Consider the following 10,036-nt stretch of genomic DNA (forward strand, 5'->3'; position numbering starts at 1 on the left):
CAATATAAATCACACAAAAATATCATTTATTACGCTACTACTTACGGTACGGGGAATCTGGTTTGAAGGGCCGCATGGGTTGCTGGATTTCAGAAGTGCTATAATGCCAAAATGGTCCTGCCCTCGGTGTTTCATGTCTGGCCCTCGTCTGTACATGATAGTACGTGTACTGAGTAATATTTATCATACGAAATACACAAAAAAAATATCATTGTTTTGTGTAAATACTTTACCAGTTTTAGAAATAATTGTTTAAACGCTTACATGTTAAGTAAACAAAATCGTTTTAAACCTCAATAGCTACATATGTTATGTTGTTAAAGATAATACAACTAATAAAAATAACATATACGTTCCAACTAAAATTGTGTTATGACTGTATAGCCAGTTATCAACTTGGTAGTTTCATTATACCTCATACATACACAAAAATATATATGTTTATATATTTTAACGAGTTATAGAGCTCGTATCTTAGGCTCATTTATGTGCTTGTACTCAAAGTTTTATCAATTGTTTAAAAAGGTATCGTACTCTTCAATGTATACGCTTATCAAATATACTTGTCAATTACCTGTTTATCCGTATCTGTGGTTGTTAAGTTCAAGCTTGGCAGATAACTTTATCCGTATATCCGTATGTCTGTTTATGACATAAATATATAGGTTTATACATTTATACAAGTTATAGAACTTGTATCTTAGGCTCATATATGTGCTTGTGAGCATTATACTAAGTTTTGTCAACTGTTTAAAAAAAGTATCGTACTCTTCAATGTGTACGCTTATCAAATATACTTGTCAATTACCTGTTTATCCGTATCCGCGGTTGTTAAGTTCAACCTTGGCAGATAACTGTATCCGTATATCCGTATGTTTGTTTATCCGTATCTGCGGTTGTTAAGTACAACCTTGGCAGAAAACATTATTCGTTACACGTACAACCATGGATTTGGTTGCTTTCAAACACAGTTTTAAGTATGGAATTACTTATGGAACATAACGTTTTGGCTTCAAAGATTCATTACAAACACAGTTTTAAGTATGGAATTATTTATGGAACATAAGGTTTTGGCTTTCAAAGATTCATTACAAACACAGCTTTACGTATGGGTTTACTTATACAAACTATACATTTTGGCTTTTAAAGACTCATTGCAAACACTGTTTTAACTGTTGTTATACATACAAAGATAATACTTTTTAGACTTATTAAAAGTATTACTGCGTTAGCAGAAAACCTGTGACACTCACCAACCTTTGTGTTGACTTTCAAACTTGCATGTATTCTCATGGGATCCTTAGACAAGCTTTCAGACGGAAGATTTGTCGTGGATTTCAGACGACTTAGCTATCTAGTTTTGGTATCTGCCTACTTGTTTAAGGCAACTACTATTTATTATCACTTGTAAGAACCTTGTATTCAAACCTTAATGATGGAATATAAATGCAATTTTGTTTATCGTTGTACTTGTGCTATATATTCAGTTTATCTGTGATCCATGAATTTAGTCCCGCTCCCGGCGTGTTCTGCCTTGGCCGGGAGTGTGACAGAATGGTATCAGAGCTAAATTGGCTATAGAGAACTCGTATCCTCAAAAGAGGAATACAACTATAGCAGACTAGCTTCTAATAAAAGTATTATTAATAATAACACTACTTCTCGACTACTTACGTCGTTTGATGTCCGGCCGTCGTCTGTGCTCGGTAGTCGGGAAGAACAAACAAAAATTAATAATACTACAAACCCCACCAACCATAATATATGAGAGTTTATATATACTCTGACCTGCGATGAGAACACTTAATAAAATTTTAACATCCCTTCAACTAAAACTGCCAACTCAACCCTTTAGGTCAAAAGCCTCAACTAAGGTTAGTACCGTACATAAGTCATACCATAAATAAATCTGGAATGCGCACCTATGTTGTTTATGGTCGGGCCGGTGCACTACCAACCTTGAGCAAGGAGTTTGACAGACTACAACGGTTGAAAGTTTTAGAGATTGAAGGATGTTCTCTAGATTCGCTACAGCAACCTAGTACCTTAGAATCCACATATACATTTTAAAACACTTAATTAGCAATTAAGGTCCCTTTTCCATCATTTGGAAATCTAGAGGATTTCTAAACCAACCACGTTCTCCTTATCATTTGGAAATCTAGAGGATTTCCAAACAAATCGCCTTCTCCTTATCATTTGGAAAACTAGAGGATTTCTAAATCAATCTTTTCTTCTTATAATCCGTAGGATTTTACAAACAAACTATACTAATACGCTATCATAAAATGCATCCCATACATAATTGTTAGGGCTTTATAGTGTTAACACAGCTTAACATGTCCGTTTTGAACATATTAGGATGATGGCCCCACGAAAGGAACCACGCGTTCGTCCACCGCCAACTCTCCGAGGCAACCCGAGGAGAACCCCACCAGTAACTCAAACATCAGTGGAAACTACAAACCAGGTACGAGACCCAGAAGTAACAAATGTAAACCAAACATTCCAGATGAATTCCAATATGATGCAGAACATGCTCGCACAGGAATTGCTATGGCCTTGGCAGCATACGAAGCAGCTCAAAATGGAACCATTGGGAATACTGGAAGTGGCAATCCCACAACTCACCAAAACAACCCCAGACAATGCTCCTATAAGGATTTCATGGGCTGCAAACCTTGATCCTTCTACGGAACTGAAGGAGCAGTTGGTCTAGCCCGTTGGATAGAAAAGACTGAGGCAGTCTTTCACATCAGTGCGTGCCCTGATGACTGCAGGCTTAAGTACGCTACCTGCACATTGATGGACTCCGCCTTAACATGGTGGAATAACTATGCGAAGTCCATAGGAATCACTGAAGCTTATGTCATCGGCTGGGAATCCCTGAAGCAGCTAATGACCAAGGAGTACTGTCCCCGACAGGAGATACAGGCTCTAGAGCAGGAGCTTTGGAACCTTGTCATGAAAGGATCAGAAGTAGCTGCCTACACATCCCGATTCAATGATCTTGCAAACCTTTTCCCAGGAATGGTGACCCCGGAAGACAAGAAGATCGAAAGGTACATCTGGGGACTAGCTTCACCTGTTCAAGGTCTGGTTACTGCATCCAGACCCTCCACTTTCGATAGTGCTAAGGAATTAGCCTATCAGTTGACCGAACAGTGTGTCCGTCAGGGTACCATGGCCCCAACGGTAGAGAAGAAGGACACTGGAAATACCAAACGGAAGTTTCATGAGAGATCGAATGAGGAATCCAAGCAGCACAAGACTGAACCAGAACCATTGGCCGTCTACGCCGTAATTACCAACACTCCCACCCCAGCTAAGTCCTACACTGGGACTTTACCTCATTCTACAGAGTGTAATTTCCATCATGTCGGAAATTGTAGGGAGGTAATCTGCAACAAGTGTAACATGAAAGGTCACATCTCAAGGTACTGCAGAAAAACCCCAACCTCTACGGTAGGAGGAAGCCGTAACTGTTACGAGTGCAATCAGCCAGGGCATTTTAGGAAGGACTGCCCACAGCTAAAGAACCAAGGTAGCAATGGAAGGGTACTTATGATCACAGCAGGAGAGGCTCTTCCGGAACCACCTGTGGTTATTGGTACGTTTCATAACAGCAATGTTTAGGCTACGGTACTAATTGATGCTAGTGCCGATTAAATCTTTATCGCCTATAGGTTTCGAAAAGCAACAAAGCATAAAATTTCGCAAACTTAATGAAACCTACGCAATAGATATGACAAAAAAAACACTTAGGGATACTCGCTAATTGTCTTCTCACTGTGAATTAATCACGTTATAGAAACTAAGGACCCTTGCGGGTAATCTATGATTGCTAAGTGTATACGTTAGGGTTGTATATAATTAAGATTCTATAGACTTAGGATTCGTGATTCCGCTTTACTTCCTGTTCCTCGTTTGGTTGTGGGCTTAGAGTAGAATCACTTATTCGACTGTCTATTCGATATTGATTAGATACGACTTGTATACACCAAGAAAATATAGAAAGACCAGGCAGGGATCATGCACCACGAAAGTACATTACTATTTATCGATATGGAAAAAGTACTCGTTAGTTGCTTTCTCACCCGAATCAATCAAATCATTCATGTAGAAACTAAGGACCCTTGCTGGTAATCTATGATTGCTAAGTGTATATGTTAGGGTCATATATAATTAAGATTCTACAGACTTAGGATTTGTGATTCCGCTTTACTTCCTGTTCCTTGTTTGGTTGTGGGCTTAGGGTAGAATCACTTATTCGACTGTCTATTCAATCTTGATTATATACGACTTGTATGCATAAGGCGATTATAAAAGGATCGGGCATGGATCATTCCACGAAAATACATTATTGTTTATCAAAGCCCTTGTACTATATGTACGAACTAAATTTCGGGACGAAATTTCCTCTAACGGGGAGGTAATGTGACAACCTGGAATTTAGGGCTATTATTATAACAGCCAATCTATCCGTGAATCTCATGTTATATCCGAATTACTGAGTTTTAGTGTATCTTAAGAAGGACAAGTAATTTCATTCTAACTATAATACGATACTAGATGATATTGCACTTTTAAATGTACAACGAATCAAACCGCACAAACTGTAGCCTTAGGAATACGACTAAAAAAACTGAAAATTCGTAAAAAGTCATTTTAAGTGAAGAAATTATTATAATATTATAGTACATGTTCCCCTATTTCCGAAAATATAAAGAATGTCCAAAACGGAGTTCGTATGCAAAAGTTACGACAGTTTTAAGAAAACAGACAGTAAAACACTGGTTTTCTTTAATCGTGCAAAACCCAAATCGATCCGTTGAGGTATTTACGCTTTGCCGACAGGATTTCCGAGAGCGTTTTTGGACTCAGGTTATAGTCTATTATTTAATTTCACACTCGAAATAATTTTTACGAAAATATTTACAAAAGTTGCGAAAACGGACACCGCGAGCCGTTTTGACGCAAAACTTTAAACGCAAATTCCCGGAGTTCCGTAACTCCAAAAATTAATCCGTTCGGGTTTCTGGAATCCTTGAATTACCCTCTTTCATAAGAAATTCTCAAAAACGCAATCTGATGTCGGGATCTCGATTCATCAATTTATGATTGTTTTGGGCAAGTTAAAGGATTAAACTACTTTGTAGGCCCCACATAACTTGCATACAAGGAAATGGCCAGCTCATTTCCCCTCTTGCTTCCCCATTTGATCAAACCCACGTGACTAAACTCATATCTTCACCACCTTACTTTCTTCTTCCTTACTTGCACACTTCATCTTCAAGGTACAAGGCATGGCCTTATGGGCTTGTGAGTGCCTCTTATCCTATAAATAAGAGCTCATAGCAAGCCATTAAACTCACAAATCTTCAGCCATCTCCTTCTCTCTACATCTCTCTGTAAATCTCTCTCACTTACACTCTCTTTACCACCCTCGGTTACAGCACAAAACCACCGCCAAGCACCGTCTTCTGCCAGCACTGCTGCTGTAAGTCATCCCCAAACTCTCCTCTTATCCATTGATGAAGCCTTCGTCGTCCATAGAGTAATCGTAGGACCATTCGTTATATTTTTTTCTTTTTTTTTCTTTCGTTTATGGCCATCGAAGAAACAGGAGGTGTATCACCTCCTGTTATGTGTTAACACACCAGAACCAAACTTTCATTAAAATTTAATATGTTTATCCCCCAAACTTTCGGACTTGTACGACTTTAGCCATTCTCTTGATTTGAATTAACTATTTTAACCCTCATATGATAAATAGTTACAAATCTGTTCCTAAGTCATTAAACTATCAATTAAAAGTCTACAACTCACCCCTCACTTGAAAATACCTTACAAACCAAGTCCAAAATCAGCAAACTTTTATTTTATTTATTTAAATTACACCCCTCCTTGTGATTTATTTGCAAAATAAATCCAAAACTTAAACTTAGAATTTAAATAAATCATTTTGGTCCCTTATTTGAAAAGTGTTGACAAACTTAGTCACATTTGATTTATTTAAATTAGTAAATGAACCCTATGCTTTGGTTAAGTTACCAAACAACCTTCCACATATTAATTTATGTCAATATTTCCTAGGCAAATAATTTAATCTCGAAGATTCGTGTTCACGGCAATACGTTTCGGTTTCTCGCTTCAATTCTCAAAACCAATCGACAACGCTTTAAGGTGAGTGTTACGACCCCACTTTTACATATTTTCGGGGGGGAATACATGTAGTACTTGTATATCTAGTATACATCTATTTTCTAAAGACTTTGTTTAAACAAACAACACCACCGTTTTTATGCAATATAAATCACACAAAAATATCATTTATTACGCTACTACTTACGGTACGAGGAATCTGGTTTGAAGGGCCGCATGGGTTGCTGGATTTCAGAAGTGCTATAATCCCAAAATGGTCCTGCCCTCGGTGTTTCATGTCTGGCCCTCGTCTGTACATGATAGTACGTGTACTGAGTAATATTTATCATACGAAATACACAAAAAAATATCATTGTTTTGTGTAAATACTTTACCAGTTTTAGAAATAATTGTTTAAACGCTTACATGTTAAGTAAACAAAATTGTTTTAAACCTCAATAGCTACATATGTTATGTTGTTAAAGATAATACAACTAATAAAAATAACATATACGTTCCAACTAAAATTGTGTTATGACTGTATAGCCAGTTATCAACTTGGTAGTTTCATTATACCTCATACATACACAAAAATATATATGTTTATATATTTTTACGAGTTATAGAGCTCGTATCTTAGGCTCATTTATGTGCTTGTACTCAAAGTTTTATCAATTGTTTAAAAAGGTATCGTACTCTTCAATGTGTACGCTTATCAAATATACTTGTCAATTACCTGTTTATCCGTATCTGCGGTTGTTAAGTTCAAGCTTGGCAGATAACTTTATCCGTATATCTGTATGTCTGTTTATGACATAAATATATAGGTTTATACATTTATACAAGTTATAGAACTTGTATCTTAGGCTCATACATGTGCTTGTGAACACTATACTAAGTTTTGTCAACTGTTTAAAAAAAGTATCGTACTCTTCAATGTGTACGCTTATCAAATATACTTGTCAATTACCTGTTTATCCGTATCCGCGGTTGTTAAGTTCAACCTTGGCAGATAACTGTATCTGTATATCCGTATGTTTGTTTATCCGTATCTGCGGTTGTTAAGTACAACCTTGGCAGAAAACTTTATTCGTTACCCGTACAACCAAGGATTTGGTTGCTTTCAAACACAGTTTTAAGTATGGAATTACTTATGGAACATAACGTTTTGGCTTCAAAGATTCATTGCAAACACAGTTTTAAGTATGAAATTACTTATGGAACATAAGGTTTTGGCTTTCAAAGATTCATTACAAACACAATTTTACGTATGGGTTTACTTATACAAACTATACATTTTGGCTTTTAAAGACTCATTGCAAACACTGTTTTAACTGTTGTTATACATACAAAGATAATACTTTTTAGACTTATTAAAAGTATTACTGCGTTAGCAGAAAACCTGTGACACTCACCAACCTTTGTGTTGACTTTCAAACTTGCATGTATTCTTAGGGGATCCTTAGACAAGCTTTCAGACGGAAGATTTGTCGTGGATTTCAGACGACTTAGCTATCTAGTTTTGGTATCTGCCTACTTGTTTAAGGCAACTACTATCTATTATCACTTGTAAGAACCTTGTATTCAAACCTTAATGATGGAATATAAATGCAATTTTGTTTATCGTTGTACTTGTGCTATATATTCAGTTTATCTGTGATCCATGAATTTAGTCCCGCTCCCGGCGTGTTCCGCCTTGGCCGGGGGTGTGATACCCACAAGTTCAAAGACTTGAAAAGTTTAAGGTCACTCAAGCCCTATAGGCAAAAAAACACAAAGATGGAAGCCTGTATGTGCCAACATCTTGGATATGAAGTTACTGTTAGGTTTTGAGCATTCTAACACTTCCTAAGTGTACATGCAACCCTATTAAACCTTGGATCTATGTTTGTCTAAGATACATGCAAAATATTATTTTCCAAGCTTTATAACCTATCTAGCATGGCATGGGGTACTTTTAACCATAAAAGAACTAGATGAATTACATACCTTTTGTTGATTGTTGAGTCCTTGGAGTTTGAGAGCCAAGCACCAATAATGTGAATGCCTAAAATGGAAATCACAAATCACCACAAACTTGGAAAATGTATGAGAGAGTATACTAACTCTGGATTTTGGCCACCACACTTACACACACATTAGTTTTTTTTCATGCAACATAAGCTTGTTTATATAGTGTACATGGTTAGGGTGAAACCCTAATAACCCATGTCTTTTCCTCTTCCAAGGATCCATGGGTAAAAGCTCCATGGATCATCCATGGACTTCCATATAAGCTTAGCCCATTCCTAAATGAGTGTTAGCCCACACTATATAAATATAATAGCCCATGATTTAATTAGTCTTCCTTTTAATCACTAAATTAATTCATAATTAATTCAACATTAAAACTAATTAGGTAACATGACTTTATATTAATATATTATAACTTATAATATATTAATAAATCATAAGTATACAACTCTCATAAAATTATCCATAACTAGTTTGGGTGAAGTGCAACCCAAATGGACCATGCCGGGTCGGGTCAAGTATATACCAAATAAGTTATGGACTTAGACATCTTATCCAACAGACTCCCACTTGGATAAGTCTAATAACTGTATTTGCCTATATTACTTCAGGAACCAACCGGCAATCGTAGCTCTCGAAAACTCTTGTGAACTATGAAGCGCCATTTTAGATAAGTGATCATATAATCCTCTGCTCTCATGATATCAGCCGGACAAATACATGGAACAATGTCTTACTTATTGTCTAGCAGTTGTTTCTCGATTTCCGATTTGTTTGACAAAGAACTTAACTGAACACATCAATTTAGTTCTGACCGGGCCCGGTACATGGGTCAACACAAAATCATCGAGGGGCCCAGATATCGCTTCTATTTATAGAAGGAACAGATAAACTTCGACTCATATGCTTGTTCTACTACTTATTGAATTGCACACAAAGGCACGTTTTATAACATCAAGTTACTGATGCGTTTACGTGCAATCAATGCACAACCAACTCATAGCTAACAACTCATATCTCTAGGTTTGAAGACTTATATGATATTACCGTCTCACGATCACTCGAGATAAATTCCATGAAGTGATACAAGTGAGCGTGGGTTTATTCCAATACTCATAACTTATGAGTACTCATGAATGTTGTAGCAACCATTGTTATGGCTAAACACCTTTAGTCATCTACAATCCCAATTCATGACAGTCTTGATTCATACCTACTTCCGACATATGACCGACTGTGGAGAGTTTGAATAAATTAATTATTCTGGAAGTCAAAACATGCAAAACTGAAACAATAGTAAATAATTGACAATGATAGCAACACTTTACTCATAAATAAATCACAAATTTTATTCATCATCAAACGTCGATTACATTTTACAAGTTTCAGAAAAAGGCTATCTAATCTGTAAAACTAATATCGTCCCTCAGCCCGATGTGCCTCGCATGCTGCAAATGCTTCACCCTCGTCAGTCCCTTTGTAAGGGGATCCGCAGGGTTCTCATCTGACAATACCCTCTTTGCCACGAGGAGTCCCTCTTCTATCTTGTGTCTTATGAAGTGATATTTTCTGTCAATGTGTCGGGATCTGCCATGATCTCTTGGTTCCTTGGCTAAGGCAACCGCACTATTGCTGTCACAGAAAATCTCCATAGGCTCCTTAATAGCTGGTACAACTCCAAGGTCTCCGATGAAGTTCCTCAGCCATATCGCCTCCTTTGCCGCTTCACTCGCTGCTATGTACTCTGATTCACAAGTCGAATCAGCTACAGTCTCCTGTTTGGAACTCTTCCAAGTGATTGCCCCTCCATTTAAGGTAAAGACCCAGCCCGACTGAGAGCGGAAGTTATCCCTATCAGTCTGAAAGCTAGCATCACTAT

Source organism: Lactuca virosa, chromosome 3, assembly GCF_052849685.1.
Source record: "Lactuca virosa cultivar CGN04683 chromosome 3, Lactuca_virosa_CGN04683_v6, whole genome shotgun sequence".
NCBI classification, from domain to species: domain Eukaryota; kingdom Viridiplantae; phylum Streptophyta; class Magnoliopsida; order Asterales; family Asteraceae; genus Lactuca; species Lactuca virosa.